This window comes from Lissotriton helveticus, chromosome 2_1, assembly GCF_964261635.1.
Source record: "Lissotriton helveticus chromosome 2_1, aLisHel1.1, whole genome shotgun sequence".
Classification (NCBI taxonomy): domain Eukaryota; kingdom Metazoa; phylum Chordata; class Amphibia; order Caudata; family Salamandridae; genus Lissotriton; species Lissotriton helveticus.
Genome location: NC_136059.1, coordinates 1,166,194,799 through 1,166,207,938, shown reverse-complemented (window position 1 = coordinate 1,166,207,938; position 13,140 = coordinate 1,166,194,799).

Here is a 13,140-nt window from a genome sequence, read left to right as displayed (position 1 = left end):
GCCTTTGCATTTCGGAGCCATGGTCCGTTCTATCTTTAACGCATCCTCCACAACGGGCCTAGCACATTTTTTTAAAGTTGTTAGCGGTGGTCTCGTGACTTCCTTTGAGAAGATTTTTGGAGTCATCCCTGCCTTCTTCCATTCTATTTTTTCGTCCTTATTTGGAGGGTTCCCGTTTTTACTTGCATTAGCGGCTGGCGCATTGGTGGTTTTCTGCCTTTTTAAATATGGATGCCCTTCCTGTGCAAGACCACGCACAGCTGCTACTGACGCGGTTTCGCAACCGCATGCTTGATTATTATGGCACACTGCCGTTGGCGACTCTAAGCACGGCGTTTGGATTATCTTTTCGGTTCTCCTATTTCACCTGTGTCCAGCCTGTATTTCGCTGCCTGACCTGTGATTTCCTTTGGGCCATTGATTTGTGTCTCTGCGGACCAATATCTTCTGACGTCGATTTTGATCAACTGATGAGTCCTATCATTGCTCACGAGTTGGTTTGTTCTGACGAAAGGATTATGGCCTTGGCGGTGGCACATGGACTAATGGGTCCCTGGGATGTGTTGTCGGCAGCGCAAAATTTCTTGGAACAAAGTTTTCTTGAAAACCCACCGAGCTGTCCTCTGATGGTTATAGAGGATCCGGTGCTGGAAGATCACGTATGTTCCTTTCATCTTTTAAATTGGATGGCTGAACTGTTTTCGGATGAGGACAGTGACTTCCTCCTGGAGGCTGTTGCAGCTTACTTTTCATATACAGTCTTATCATAGACACTGCCTCAAATTGCCATGCTGATTGATAGCATTTCCTTGATTTTATTGACTTTTGGTCAAGACATTTTATTTTTGCTTGCCTATTGGCTTGAGCCACATTATACTTGTGGGCTATTTTTTAGCATTAGTTTTTATAATTGAATTTTTATTCATGCTCGTTTATAATTGGATTCTGCTCTCATGTGATGGCACTTCTGTTATCTTATTTAGTCCGTTCTCGGATCATGGGGGGGTGTTGTATAGCTCCTATATATCCTTATATCGTGTTAAGTTAGCATAGGTACATTTGAGATTTAAACGCCATTTTTCCTTTCTTGCAACTTCTGCACACGACCCTTAATTGTTGACTTAGCTTTCAACCTAGTGGTTTGCCGTGGTGTATGTGAGAATAATATGTTATTGCTCTGATATCAGTTTTGTTTAATAAACCATGTCTGCACGGAGAGTGCTGAAGTTTCAGGAGCAACACGATATGGAATTGTTATGCGGTCTGATCTCCACGCCTTCATAGTCATAACACAAGTGCAGCCTTTGCCAACTTGGGCTTGAGGCGGGATTGATATTGCTTTGCACGAGAATTGTTAACACACTTGATGCGGTGCACATGCAGAGAGAGCTGGTGTATGCTGATGTGATTCCTTCATGCTAGGACACTAAGGTATGGGCCCGCCCTAAAACAACCCAAAGAGACCTTCTTAGCTAATAATATAATATATGTGTTAGGGAGGGTGAGATATAAGTGTTCTTAACTCTTATTCATTACAGCATGTTAACATGCTGTCACCATTCGCTTTTTATGTCTTAGTAACTATGCTGATAATTTTGATACTGATAATAAGTATACTTGTATTATCTAAGATACTGCGCCTGAGAAGACGGCATTAGTAAATAAACATTTCAAATGCACATGTGTCTTCTTTACTCCATGTTCTGGTTTGTAATGATAATATAACGAAAGAGTGTTCATGAGTCCCACGTACCCTGAGGTACTGTAAGTTCATGTTCTGGTTTGTCTAAACATTGGGAGTTTGATATGTCCAATGAGACACTGTAGCTAGCTCGGTAAGGGGTGAGTTGGTTGCTAAGGTAAGTTTTGGGACACCCTAATTTGCCGAGGTTCCACTCCTCTGTGCACAGTTCTGTGTGAGTACAGAAACCCTGCAACATGGCGCCCAACGTGGGCGACAATCTATCCCAACCACATTGGTTACGGTACAGAGCCGGCGCGAGAGCCCGAGCCCACTCTTCTGCAAAATGCTGCGCATGCTCTTTCGAGACAGTGTTCGCGAAACTGGGTAGGATCACCTCCTCCCCTCGCGGCGCCGCGAGCACAAAAGGTGGGGGCCAGTCAGCCTCCGAAAGTAAAATATCATATGTAGAAGACAGATTCTCCCAAAATACACCTTTAACGGTACGCTGTATGTCACCTTCAATTAACAGGACAATTTCATATAGTCTTTCAGGGGGAGCAAGTCTCGCATCCGCTGTTTCTATCACAACGTAGACATCAGTCGCTGTCACCCTCAGTAGTGGACGCAGCGCCTCTCTGACTATGGTTATCTCCGCCGCGCTGTCCAGCAAGGTCAGAGCCCACGTCAGATTCCGAAGCCGCGTTCTCACTATCTGTGGCATATCGATGCGCTGTTAAGGCTGCGACATTCTTTTTCGCAAACCGCGGACGCCCAGGCGTAGAATCCTCCTGCTTCACTGCGCCGTCCGTCTGGCGGGACTGACCACGTCCTTGTTGGCCACCACGTCCACGTCCACCCCCTCCTCCTCCACCGGTCTTCGGGGCCGATGTGTCCTGAAAGGAACGAGGAGAGCGTTGATCAGAACCCTGAAAACGATCAGGTGATTTAATCATCGCGCGATCGCGCAAATCATAAACTTTTTCAGTCGGCGCAGGTGCTTGTACTGCAGGAAAAGAATCCTGAGTCTGTGTATTCTTCCTCCCCTGTGTCTGTTTCTTAGGCCAATTTTGTTTTTTAGACTTGGGCTGGACATCTGTCACTGCAGATTGTCCTTGAGGTTGTTTTTTGTCCTTCACTGGAAAATATTTCAGACCTCTACTTGTGCGGCCAATTGTCTTATAAGCGGCCACCACAATCTTTGCTAACTGGCGGGGTTTGTCGGCATCGGACAGAGCAGCCAAAGCATTCGACACCTGAAAGTTAACTGCATCTCCTTTAACATTGGCGAGAATGAGATCACTTACAATCTCAAAAGAACCACACAGGCGCATACCCAATTCAACCGCTGCCTCTGGACCGTGATCATTCTGAACACGTCTAATGATTTCAGGCAGGGCAGTCATAGACGGGGTGCCGAAGCACCTTGTATAAACTGCCGCAAATGTTTTTCCCCAGCTTTCACAGTCAGCAAGTTCAGGAGTAATATCCTTCCGTAGAGTAATCGTTAACATTCTATGTTTATCAGCAGGAGTAGAATTCGGAAAAACCGCCTCCAGTTGATCAAACTTCTCTGCTAGCCAGAATGGGAAGTCATCGTTGTCAACTGGACGCGCACCAAAAACTGAATTAACCATCACTGGATTGAGACGCATTCCGCCTCGTTCCATGGGAGCGGCCGCACCCCCCTGGGGACCACCAGGAAGATGTCGACCGATGTATTGCACTAAGGCACGAATCACGGAAATGGAAACAACATGTAGCCTGCGTATTTCTGCTAGGGTACAAGCCCCGTGATTCGGGTGCGGGGTAAAGCCACCCAACGCAGGCCAATTTGTATCTGGAATTGAGAGTGGACCTAACCTCGCAGCGGACAAAGAGTGGGGGAGGGCGCCATCAAACCAAACTCGATGCTGCCAATGATCAATAGGTATTTCCAATGCCCTGTACGGCGTATAAACAGCCGGGACATCCGAGGCAGTGTAGGAGTGGAACAAACCAGAATTAGCATCCACAGCCGGAAACGTAACCCAAGAGTAAAACAACTCGTAAGGAAACGCCGGATCCGCACTCACCACGAAAATCACAGCCATCCCATCTACTGGGACCTGGTACGTCTGAAGATGGTTGCGTACCGCTACGCGACTATGCTGCGCAATAGCCACCGCCGCCATGACAACACTGGAAACAAGAAAACACAAAGAATACTTTGTAGCACAACTGGGTAGTAATTCAAAGAAACCGTTTAAGAAAGAATCAAGCTTGAATAAAGACCTATTTCAAAAAATAGGTAGGTTTCACCGACACCCCGTTTTCCGGAAACGGATGTGAAGGGGTTAAGGCATGAACGATAAACTACTCGAGTGTCATGATATAAGACCACCGAAACTGTTGGGCGCCATGTTGCAGGGTTTCTGTACTCACACAGAACTGTGCACAGAGGAGTGGAACCTCGGCAAATTAGGGTGTCCCAAAACTTACCTTAGCAACCAACTCACCCCTTACCGAGCTAGCTACAGTGTCTCATTGGACATATCAAACTCCCAATGTTTAGACAAACCAGAACATGAACTTACAGTACCTCAGGGTACGTGGGACTCATGAACACTCTTTCGTTATATTATCATTACAAACCAGAACATGGAGTAAAGAAGACACATGTGCATGTGGAAAAGTAAATTTTGCCATGTTCTGTGTCCCTACGCCTCATCCATCATATGTTATGTGTGCATGATCAAATATGCATATGTACTCCCCATGTCCGATTAATGACGCAATTACAGTTGTGTCCACCTCTAGTATGCCAGTTTCCAGTCCTCGTGAATACTACGAATATCAGGCCTATGTAAAGCTACGTTGCCACGTTTCTCAGTGTGCACGTTATTCCATTATAAAGTCCCCGTTTCTAGGCCTCAGAAGGGCCCGGACACCAGATTCAGCTCCTGTCTCCTGAAGCCTCGCTGAGGAGGGATACAGCCCCCACCTGTATCCTCGACCCTTCACTTACTTCCTGCCTCGCAGTGCCCGGTGCAGCCTGGCTCAGTCTCTGAGTCTGCCAAGAATATGTTATGAGTCCAGTTATCAGTTCAGTTCTCCTTCTCTGCATTCCTAAGCTACTGAACTGCATCAATAGTTTCCGTCATTGTCTAGCCTTCACGTCTCCACGTTAGAGAAATACTGTATTAATGGTCATTTAATATTCTTCATCACGCACTACATGTAGAATAATGCATGGTCCAGTCTCAGAATCAAGTTAGCCTTTCCCCTCCTGACTTCTAGTTCCTATCAACATGTTCTCTAAACATCAGATACTAGATACTGTTTAGGTACATGTCGCCCTGACTCTCCAGACTTCAGTCTCTGCTCCTAGCACAGAGTTCATAGCCCCCAGCTTCTCCTAGTAATACGTCATTGCTAGTTTGCGCGCACCACCAGGTTAGAGGTCCCGGCTCCTCAGGTAGCCCCCTCCATGGTTTCCGCCCCATTCATGACATATTCTGTTATGTTTGCATCACATGTCTATGTATACTCCCAGTTACACCTACTTTTGCCCTTATCTTTCGCGACTGCTACGCGTCACGCCTTCTGCTCCACCCACTGTTACGCCTATTGCAATGTAATGCTATGTGTTTGCGTTATGTATATATGCTCATGTATTGTTATTAAAAGTCAGCGCGCTCATCCCAGATCCAGCCCCAGCAGCTGCTGGGCCCTGTCATCCTATTCCTATGCAGGTTGTCCTGTTCCTGTCCTTATGCTGTAATAAACCTGCAGAACTCCTACTACCTCGAATCTTGACTCTTATTTATTGAGCTATCTGTTATGATATATATGTCTAGTCAAAAATAGGGTATTATTTATTTATTTACCACATAATGGCGCCCGAACAGGGACTTGCCCTTTCCCCACGCGTCGGTGAAGCCACGCCGACCCCCTGACCCTCTGCAGTCGTGACGGAACTCTTCTGCGCAGTGGCAGATATTTCTGCTCAAGTATCCCTCAGGCCCACGGAGGAGACGGAGGAGGCGGTCCAGCATCCAGACGAGACGGTGGAGGAACGCGGCGAGTCCCGACCAGAGCCCAAGCCAAGAGTCCAAGGTCCGAGGTATCCGGAGGTCCACCCGTAACTGAAGTCCGAAGTCCGAAGTTCGTCGTCCGTCGTCGTAGCAGTCCAGTCCAGTCTGAGGCCTTCCGTTCTTGCTGCCCGGTGAGTACCGTTACTGGGGTGGTATCTAGACAGGGTCAATTTAATTGACTCTGGTCTGTGGGTTGGTGGTACACAGTCCCACAAACGAAGTGTCCACGTCGGTGGATGCGGGTCCTGACGTGTCTCTTTATGAGACCGGTAAGTTTCGTACTGTTTCAGCAGTGCATCTAGTTTCTGTTCTAGTCAGTTTCTGTTCTCGAGAAAATGTATGTGTTCTGTTCTCAGTATTTCCAGGTAGTATTCTGTTCGAACTGTTATTTTTAAATGTTTTTCATGTATTCCAATGTCGTGGTATGAATGGGGAATAAGTATCGTGTTCATTGTGTATTGTATTGTGTCTAGATTACAGTTCAGTCATGCCCATATTTTCCAAGTTACGTCAGTTGAAAACTAGAAAGGGTCTGCTGGAAGCAGCAGTTCCCGTCCCGCCCAGGGACAGTCCAGGTCACTTTATGTATCAGAAACATGGCATAAGTGCCATATTGTATCTAGATTTATGGGTAGAGTATACCAAACAGTTAGAAGAAAAGTATAGATGGCCCGTATCGGGTACATGGGATGCCGAGTGCATCATGCGAGTAGAAGAAGCATTATGGAAAAAGAAAGCCAGACAGTCACAGAAAGATGCCATCGAGTTATGGCGTAAAGAAGCTCATAAAAGAACTGAAAAAGAAATCAGAAAGTCAGAATTAAGTAGGGAATCCTTAGAGCGAGCCCAAGAAAAAGAATTAATCGAGATAGGTGAACAAGTCAAAGCCGAACAATCAGACAGACAGAGGAATGCCCTTATTAAGGGTATGTACCCTCTTCTTGCCAAGGGCTTGCCAAAAGCGACCCCGGAGGCATCCAGTAATTTCCCGCCACCATTAGTTCCGACCAAGCTACGTCACAAACCGACCGCAGCTGATATTTTTATTTCATCCTATCTGGACGACACAGTCCCTGAATATGCAGATCCTGTTCGCTCTCCGCCAGTCCCTGTAAATCAGGCACATCCTGCTCCTCCAGACACCGGGGCACCCCATGCAGTACCTGCTACGGTACCCCCGGTCCAGCCAGCATTTCAATTTCCCGCTCCACCACGAAGAATATCAGTCGACGATTCTAGTCTAGGGGCCGCAGGAGGAGGTCCTCCTCAAACCCCGCCGCCACGCAAGCGTTTATCAGCACTCGAATTACATGCTCAAGCATCACAGCGTACTCCCAAGAGTAATAAGTCTGTTGCAGAAATCAGGCAAGCCCTTGGCGAATGTGCCTATGACCCAGTCCCAGGCGAGAATAATATGGTTTTATATTCAGTACGCGTAAGGAGGGTGACCGAGTATCTAGTCACCCTACCCAATATGAAAGAAGATCTAGACAGAATATATCGTTTCATCCGTACAGGGGATGATCCAGAAAGTATTAGTGATGCCATGTCTCAAAGGAAAGCTGAGATCCAGCGTATGATATTAAAGTTTTTAATTAACTGTCTAATAAGAGAACAAGATTACCCGTCTAAAGATCCGGCCGAAATGAAAACCCTGACAAAGTGGAGTGATAATATAGCCGAGGGTAAGCACAATACCATTAGTGCCATGGAGAGTATGTACAAGAAAATCCGTAGAGAAATAATAAAGATACATGAACAACGTAAAGCAGCACAAGTAAGCGAGAAAGAAAGTAACTCTGATACTGAAGAGGTAGAGGACGAGAATCCCGCCAGAATAGCGTATGTAGGAAAATCTAGATTTCCAGATCGCCATTTACGCCTAGAACACAAGTCTACTTTCCATCATTCAGCACCAGAACAAGGTTCCCTGGAACAAGTGTTCCAAGCTACCGATCACATTCTGAAATCACGAATCGGTTACAGTGAGTTAAGTACCATGCATGAGCAAGAACGAGCCCGATCAGCAGTCCGATGGATTACTGATTCTACCACTTTTCCAGACGAAATAGTGGCACAAATGTTTCTGAAAATGCCCCCAGCCGAGCAGCGACTGGTGGGTATGTATATGATCCAGCACCTCATTACTTTGTATGAGGGTCAGCACTCTGATCCAGGTCCGTTACACGATGTCCTGAACGAGTTACTCCAGTATAGATGGAGAGGTCTAGGTACAGATTTAATTAGTACCATTCTAGAACAGCGTCACAAATATAGAACGTTTCTGAACCCGCATTTTGTTCATGTCTCACCCCCAGAAAGTAAACCATTTTACATGGAAAGACAGAACCCGTTACGAGAAGTGCATCCAGTTAAGACAGAGGACGGTGAAATGCAACGAGTGTTTGTTTACACCCCGATTACAAAGATGGAACTCCTCGAAATGAAGAAATTAATTCCCTGTCATGACAAAGATCCAGCAGGGTTCCATAGAGAATTAAAAGACATGCTCCGTATGGGAGAATACACTTACCCAGATATCATTAAAATGTTAAAGGTCCTGTTGCCCGCAGGGGTGTATGAAAAGCTAAAGGAAAAAGAATGGGAGGTGGGAGAGAAAAAGATCGATTGGGCAGTTCTAGAAGCTGAAGACAAGGCACGTGTACCAGGTACCGGTCTTGGAGATAAATGTAAAGAATTACCAGAATTATTAATACAAGTTTTACCCAGATTATTGACAACTAGAAAAGAAGACTGGGATGCAATCTCAGCCTGTAAACAGAAACAAGAAGAAGATATTAGTGATTTTTATTCTAGGTTTGAAAAATGCTTCAGTATCAACAGTGGCCTCAAGACAAGTAGTGAGTCATACCCTCATCTTTTTGTTACTAAATTAGTCGAGAATTCAAGCCCACAAATTAAAAATCGAGTTTTGAAAGTCGAAAGTACCTGGCAAGCTAATACCCCGTCCCAGATGTTGCAGATGCTCCAGTACCACCAGAATAGAATCAGGGAAGAGCAAGAACACGAGAGAAAACGTATGAAAGACACGAAAATGAAAGTACTAGTTGCACAATCTGTTCCTCAAGACAGTCAGAAGAGGGGTCCGAATCAAGCCAGTCATCCTGCAGCTCCCGTTAAAGGGAATTGCAATTATTGTAAACAGCCAGGTCATTTTATAAATGAGTGTGCAGTTCTGAAACACAACATAGCTACTGGTAAGACTAAAGAAAGACCACGTCCGCCTAGACAAGAGCAAGTTTCACAGACTCCTCAGCCACAGAATGCACAACAGACAGTTACAGTACCGCAGCCTATTGCTGCAACACAGCATGTTACATCGCAGATGTACCAGTATGCACAGTCTGAGTATCCAGAGTACCAGCAGTATTCATGAAACAGCCTAGAGAGGGAGGTAGGCTTGCCTCTCATCGAGATACCTGTAGATCAAGAAGGTCCCTATGTTCATAGTCAAGTATTAGGGAAAGACAGAAAGTTCTTAATTGATACAGGGGCAAGTAGGACCACAATTAGTCATGCCGAAGTTCCAGGGGCTCCGCTCTCAGGCTCAAGAAATGTTTCCCTTGGATTTTCAGGAAAACCTATCGTAAATGAGATTTCAAAGCCAGTTACTCTAGAAGTAGGTCCATTGTCCCGTACTACTGATCTGTTACTTACTAAGTCATGTCCAGAAAACCTGTTAGGCATTAAGACACTGAAAGAGTTAGGTGCAGTTATATGCTGTTCCCCAGAGGGAATACGATTGTTCCTACGTGACTTTAAGGGTCACTATGTATTACGAGATTTTGATCCAAGACTGTCTAATGTTCCGCAGCATTTATGGGCGCAAGGTCCAACTGATGTAGGGTACATGCAAATCACACCCCATCGTGTGACTCTTAAACCAGGTGTAGTGTTACCACGAATCAGACAGTACAGATTGCCACCTGAGGCTGTAGCAGCCTTATCCAAAATTATTGACGAGCTCATGGCTCAAGGAGTGGTTGTAGAAACTGACTCCAACGTATGTAATTCTCCGATCATTCCAGTTATGAAACGTACTGATCCAAATGCACCCCCAGTATATCGATTAGTGATCGACCTACGAGAGCTTAATAAATGTATTATTCCGCAGTACCCAGTTGTCCCAGACATCTCTTCCCTATTGACAGCCATTGATTCCGAAGCCACGTTCTTTACAGTAATCGACCTCAAGAATGCATTTTTTAGTGTTCCAATTCATCCAGACAGCCAGTTTCTTTTCGGATTCTGTTTAAATGGAAGGAGCTATATGTTCACACGCGCTCCTCAAGGTTTCACAGAAAGTCCTAGTATTTACAGTCAAGCACTCAAGAGACAACTAGACAATGTTCACATGCCAACTGACACTGCCCTGCTCCAGTATGTCGATGATCTACTGATCACAGCCCGTTCTGAACGTGATTGCGAGCGAGCGTCACTAACGGTTCTGTATTTCCTGGCCGAGATGGGGCACAAGGTGTCCCCTTCGAAGCTTCAATTCTGTGTCCAGCAAGTGGTATACTTAGGACACTTGCTGTCCAAGAGGGGTAGGCAGTTGACACCAGACCGTATCCAGTTAATAGCGAGTCTTCCTCAGCCCAAGACCCAGAAGGAGGTACGTGCTTTTATCGGCCTCACTTCTTATTGCAGACAATGGATTCCTCAGTATGCATTTCTAGCCAAGCCACTGATACAGTTAACGACACAGGAGGCAGCCGCATCGACTGTCCTCCCTTGGACATCTGAACATACACTTAGTTTCAACGAGTTAAAGAAAGCTTTATGCCAAGCTCCAGTTCTAGCGACACCGAACTACAGTAAGCCTTTTACACTTTTCGTTACTGAACGTGAAGGTACAGCATTATCTGTCCTCACACAAGATCAAGCAGGACAATACAAGCCATGTGCTTATTTTTCGAGCACATTAGATCCAGTCGCCCAGGCGTTGCCTGCGTGCCTCAAGTCAGTTGCAGCCACAGCACTAGCTATTAGGCAAAGTGATTCCATAGTTTTAGGACACTCCCTGACAGTACAAGTTCCACATTCTGTGGAAGTTCTTTTAAACCGAACACAGACTCAACACTTGACAATTGCACGTTTAACAGGTTATGAATTGACACTGTTCCAGCCACACATAGAAATCAGACGCTGCAACATTTTAAATCCTGCTACACTGTTACCATCAGTTAATTCAAATCCTGCCACACACGACTGTGTGGAAGTAGTTAACATTACGACAAAGCCAAGACAAGATCTGACAGATACTCCGTTACCAGACCCCGACCTGACACTTTATGTGGATGGTTCATGTATGAGAACTAGTACAGGAGAACTAATCGCCGCGTATGCAGTGACTACTGACACTGACGTTATTGAGACACACCGTATTGATACCCTGTCCGCTCAAGCAGCAGAGCTAGTTGCTCTGACACAAGCCTGCATACACGCCAGGAACTTGAAAGTTAATGTTTATACAGACTCACGTTACGCATTTGGAGTTGTACACGACTTCGGAGTGCTCTGGCAGGAGAGAGGTTTCATGACTTCTCATGGAACCAAGATTCAGCATGGTCTCCTTATTCAAGCTCTGTTAGATGCCATACATTTACCGACATCTATTGCTATCATGAAGTGCAAAGCACATACGAAAGTTACTGACATTATTTCCCAAGGTAATGATCTAGCAGACCGCACAGCCAAGCTTACAGCACAGACTCCAGACATTCAAGTTAATCCGACACAGACACACACTCCAGATCCGACTACATGTATGACAGTTAAGGACCCTACACAAGATGTCATAGATATCCAGTTACATGTTACTCCCGATGAAATCAAGAAATGGTCCGAACAAGGAGGGGTCCAGACAGATCAGGGATGGGTAACGAAGGGTAAAGCCACATGGTTTCTCCCCGACTCTATGGTTCAAGTCATTATTAATACCGCACATAGTCCAGCACATTTAGGAGAAAAAGCTATGTTAGACAGTATCCAGAACATTTGGTTCAACAAGCATTTACGAGCTGCAGCCAAGCAGAAAGTCCGTACCTGTATGATATGTTGTCAGTTTAATCCAGGTAAAAGTGTCCCGGTGGAACAAGGTGGATTCCAACCCCCTGACCACCCTTTTGAAGTCCTCCAGATGGATTATATTCAGATGGAGCGATGTCGAGGTTTCAAGTATGTCCTTGTAGTTGTATGCGCTTTGTCCAGGTGGACAGAAGCATATCCAGTCCCAGATTACACAGCCGCGACCACTGCCAAGCAGTTGGTTCGTGAGTTCTTCCCCCGTTATGGACTCCCTAGAGTCGTATATTCTGATAACGGCCAGCCATTCTCCTCAGAGTTAATGAAGCACGTTTCCCTTTTGTTAGGGTACCAGTGGAAGTTCCATTGTGTACGCCATCCTGAAGCAGCCGGTCTCGTTGAGAGACATAATCAAACCCTGAAAATCCGCATCGCCAAAGTCTGTCAAGAAAAAGGTGTGGACTGGCTAGTAGCTCTGCCAGTTGCTCTATTTTATATGCGCATGGTCGCACATTCCAGATCAGGTCTGTCCCCGTATGAGGTCGTATTTGGCCGCCCCCCAAATATGTGGGGTACTCCTAGACCCCGAAGTATTACCGATGTTTCAAGTAATATGCTGACAGATTACCTAGCTTCCTTGATGTCTGCCCTCAACTCATGTCGTTCACAGGTTGCCGCCGCATTTCCAGACAAAACCGAGGTGGCACCACATGAAATCGTTCCAGGATCCATGGTGATGGTCCGCAACTTTGACAGATCAAGTCCGCTGGAGCCTCGATGGAAAGAGCCCCGACAGGTCCTCCTCACCACCCGTACAGCCGTGAAGTTGGAAGGACGCAAGGGCTGGGTGCACCTTTCTCATGTCAAACTTTTTAATGGACTAAAACCCGTCTTTAAGAACATTTCCCAGGATTTGAAGGATTGCCAAAGCATTGTTCTCAAGGACTGTCCCGCAAATGACATTGATTCAAAACCTCCCCTGTTAGAGAAAACTCCGCAGCAGGAGTATAAACAGAAACTACGGTCTAGTAAATTAAGTCAGCCAGTTTGATTGTCTAAGTCCTCCCCTAGGTGAAACGGTTAGACTGTTTCTGACATGTATAAAATAGACCCCCATAGCGAGAGAGTTAGTCAAAACTCAATCCGATGTATCGTTTTTCTATGTTTCATATTGTTTTCCAGCCTTATGATTTCCTGCACCAGTTATGCATTTTACCTATGTTTCCCAGTTCTTCATGTAAATAAGTCTGCTAATGCTACAGTAGAGCACACGTTTAGTGATCTGCCCCCTCATGAACTGTCCTACCGCCTCGCTATGCGTAATAACTCATTTAT